We start from the raw sequence: 4,046 nt of genomic DNA, 5'->3' as shown, positions 1-4,046 counted from the left end.
TTTTTACTCTCCATTTCTTTTGATCTTTTCATTCCTGGGCTTCTTCAAAAGCTTTGTCTTCAGAATCAGAGATCCTTTCTTCTGCGTGTTCCACTCTGTTACGGAGGGATTCCACTGTGTCTTTCAGATCCTTGAGGGCTGCAACCTCTTGTCTCAGTGTTTCAAAATCTTTGATCATTTTATCTTTGAAATTGTTGAGTTCTTGATACATCTTTTGAATGATTTCTTGGGATATCTTTTGAATAATTTCTTGAGAAATGTTTTGAATAATTTCTTGAGAGATTTTTGAATCATTTTTTGAACTTCTACTTCCTTCCTTTCTTCCATTCTGTTAATCTTATTTGCTATCCACGTTCTGAACTTGATTTCTGACATTTCAGCCATTTGTTTGTGGATGGGGTCTTCAATTACGTCTGCCCCATTTTTCCTTGGGGGAGTTGATCTATTCTGGTTATTCGAGTTGCCAGAGTTTTTCCGCTGATTCTGCCCCATTCTGAGTTTACCTTGTTTGGAGGCCTTATCAGAACTGTTCAGTTGGTGGCCTCTTCTGGTTGCCCAGCGAGACAGGCAGAGCGTGTCTGTTGTCTACTCCCAGTTCTCAGGTGCTGGGGCAACTGGGGTGCAGTGGAACGGCAGCAGCTGCACGGGAGTGTGCGTGGCCGGATTAAACATCGTTCAGCCTACTGGGGCAACCAGGGGGCAGGAGACCAGCAGTAGCTGGATCAGTCCTAGTTCAGCACCCTGGAGCAGCCAGGGGGTGGGGGAATGGCAGCGGTAGTGTAGGGTACGCAAGCAACCAGATCAGTCTTAGTTCGGCCCCACCAGAGTTGCTGGGGGGAGTGGAGGACTCCTTCACCATGGCCTGTTGGACGCGTGCGGCACTAGCAAGCCGATCTATTCCCTCCCAGCCTGGGATCCCGGAGTGGGGAACTCCTCCACCTCCGTCTGTGGGACACACGTGGCTCTAACAAACAGTTCTTGGCCCACTCAGAGTGCTAGACTCCTCCACCGCCTCCTACAGGGTGCGTGTGGCTCTAGCAAGCAATTCTGGGCCCACCCAGCACAGGTGCCTGGAGCAGGGAACTCCTCTGCTGGCCCCCGTGGGGTGTGAGTGTCTCTATAAGGCTGTTTGGGGTCTGCCTGGAATGGAGGACTTCTTCACCACTGCCCGTGGGACACCCGTGGCACTAGCAAGCAGTTCTGGGCCCACCCAGAGCCCTGAAGTGGGGATCTCCTCGGCCACCTGTGGGATGCATGGCCCTAGCAAGCAGTTCTGGGCCCTCCCAGAGTGAGGGACTTGTCCACTGCCACCTGCAGGGGTGCGCAGGGCTCTAGCAAGTGATTCTGCGCCTACCCGGAGCAGGGTAAGTCCTCTGCTGCCACCTGCTACCAGCAGGAAGTGTGCAGCTCTGGCAAGCAGTTTTGCGCCTGCCCAGAGCCCAGGAGCAGGGATCTACTCTGCCGCCTGTGGGGTACGTGGCTCTAGCAAGCAGTTCTGGGCCCTCCCAGAGTGGGGGAGTTGTCCGCCACCACCCGCAGGGGTGTGCAAGGCTCTAGCAAGTACTTCTGTGGCTGCCCAGAGCAGGGGAACTCCTCTCCGGCCACCAACCGCCAGCGGGAGGCTCGCGGCTCTAGCAAGGGTTATAGCTTTAATATGAAAGCTATACATTGGCTTCATAGTAGGGCTGAAAAATATGGAACACTTCACAAATTTGGGTGTCATCCTTGCCCAGGGGCCATGCTAATCTTCTCTGTATCACTCCAATTTTAGTATATATGCTGCTGAAGCGAGCACAGAACAAATATATTTTCATTTGCTTCTTTGTTTTTTTGCATTAACAATGAAGAAAGCAAGGCACATCTCAAGGAAAAACCAATTCTTTTTAGACTATCTGTGAATATGTCACTTCATTCCTACTTTTCAACTTGTTTCTAACAACATTTTATTTTTAAAATTCAAAATTGGAAGAAAATAAAATATTTTACTACCAGTAATTTTTTTAGTCCAACTTCAAACTCTTGGGCTCAAGTGATTTTCTTGCCTCAGCCTCCCAACTACCTGGGACTCCACAATGCCCTACCATAATGCCTGGATAGTTTTTCTATTTTTGGTAGAGAGGAGGCTTCACTCTAGCTCAGGCTCTATTTCTTTATTTTAAAAATAGATTACCTGCTACCAACTTGCTTTCCAGGAATAGACATTCAATAAAATGAACTTACTGTTGTTTTAAATGCCTCAAAGAAACAAAAGGCAACAAGGGATTTAGAGTAAGGAAATTCAAGTTCACGTTCCAGTTTTATCTTACACGAAAATATAGGTTCCCTATTTGTATCATAGGAATAATAACTATACTTTCTTACTAGATTTTTAGGAGAAAATATCTGTGAAAAAGGCTTACAAGAATATTAGTTAATTTAGATTTCTACAGTTCAAAAAAAAGCAATAGGGAAATAGCCCTAATTAACCTCAAATAGTCTCATTTCTACAGATAATAAATATAGTCCTATGCCATGTAATGACATTTTGGTCAACGACGGGCTGATTACAATGGAGCTGAAATATCCCCGTTGCCTATGCTGTCATCTATTCTGTCACAGCTGTCATTGTGATGCAGCACATTACTGTGTGTGTGGTGACAGCTACTGCGCTGCCGGTCGTGTACAGTGTGCAGAGCATGTAGTACTTGACTGTGTTACTGGTTTATGTATTTATTGTACTATACTTTCATCATTAAGAGTGTACCCCTACTTACCAAAAAAATAGATAAATAAATTGTAAAAGAGCGTCAGGTGGGTCATTCAGGAGGTATTGGCATACCTCATTTTTTAAAAAAAATTTTATTAAATCATAGCTGTATACATTAATGTAATCATGGGCTACAATGTACTCGTTTTATATACAATTTAAAATATTTTCATCAACTGGTTAACAGAGCCTTCACGGCATTTTCTTAGTTATTGTGTTTAGACATTTATATTCCATGCCTAGTAAATTTCACATGTACCCTTATAAGATGCACTGTAAGGCATACCTCATTTTATTGTGCTTTCCTTTGATGTACTTCAAAGAAATTGCATTTTTTAATAAATTGAACACTTGTGGAAACCCTACATCAAGAAAGTCTATTGGTGCCATTTTTCTAAAAGCATGTGTTGAGACTTGGGCCCCCTTCCTCAGCCAGCACTCAGCAAGGAGGAGGCCACGTTCAGCTCCAGTGCCAAGGTTGTGAAGCCCAATGGTGAGAAGCCAGATGAGTTCAAGTCAGCATTTCCCAGGCCCTGCTGGAGCTGGAGATGAACTTGGACCTCAAAGCTCAGCTCTGGGAGCTGAATATAATGGCAGCCAAGGAAACTGAAGTTGGTAGTGGTCGGAAAGCTATCATAATCTTTGTTCCCATTCCTCAAGTAAAATCTTTCCAGAAAATTCAAGTCCAGTTAGTATGTGAATTGAAGAAAAAAGTTCCGTGGGAAGCACATTGCCTTCATTGCCCAGAGGAGAATTCTGCCTAAGCCAACTTGAAAAAGCCATACAAAGAATAAGCAAAAGCGTCCCAGGAACCACACTCTGACAGCTGTGCACCATGCGATCCTTGGGGACTTGATCTTCAGAGGAAATTCTGGGCAGGAGAGTCTGTGTGAAGCTGGACAGCAGTCGGCTTTTAAAGGTGCACTTGGTCAAGGCCCAGCAGAACCACATGGAGCACAAGGCTGAAACCTTTTCTGGTGTCTATAAGAAGCTCTCGGGCAAGGATGTTAATTTTGATTCCCAGAGTTTTGAGTGAAAACAAAAATGACTAAAGTATATTCACAGTTAATAATGAAATGAAATGAAATAATAAAAGCATGTGTTCATGAATGAAGAGAAAGCCCAACTGTGGATGCGATCGCCTTCCATTGGAAGAAGATGCCCTTGGGACTTTCATAGCTAGAGAGGAGAAGTCAGTGTCTGGCTTCAAAGCTTGGGCTGATTCTCTTGTTAGAGGCTAATGCAGCTGGTGACTTTAGGTTGGAGACAGTGCTCGCGTACCATCCTGGAAATCTTCCTT

The 4,046-nt window shown here is 44.9% G+C and overlaps 1 non-coding gene and 1 pseudogene across 1 annotated transcript; one reads left to right on the top strand and one right to left on the bottom strand.

Moving 5' to 3' along the window:
• Positions 1-3,782, top strand: part of LOC100966553 — a 75,657-nt pseudogene extending 71,875 nt beyond the window's left edge.
• On the bottom strand, positions 1,689-1,795 carry LOC111723960. The gene has a single exon (XR_002772361.1). It is a non-coding gene; the product is annotated as a U6 spliceosomal RNA (small nuclear RNA).
• Positions 3,783-4,046: the final 264 nt, after the last annotated feature.

Source organism: Otolemur garnettii, unplaced genomic scaffold (genome assembly GCF_000181295.1).
Source record: "Otolemur garnettii isolate 467f Iridium unplaced genomic scaffold, OtoGar3 scaffold00017, whole genome shotgun sequence".
Classification (NCBI taxonomy): Eukaryota; Metazoa; Chordata; class Mammalia; order Primates; family Galagidae; genus Otolemur; species Otolemur garnettii.
The sequence above is the reverse complement of the archived record's forward strand: the minus strand, read 5'-3'. Positions and strand labels throughout refer to the sequence as shown.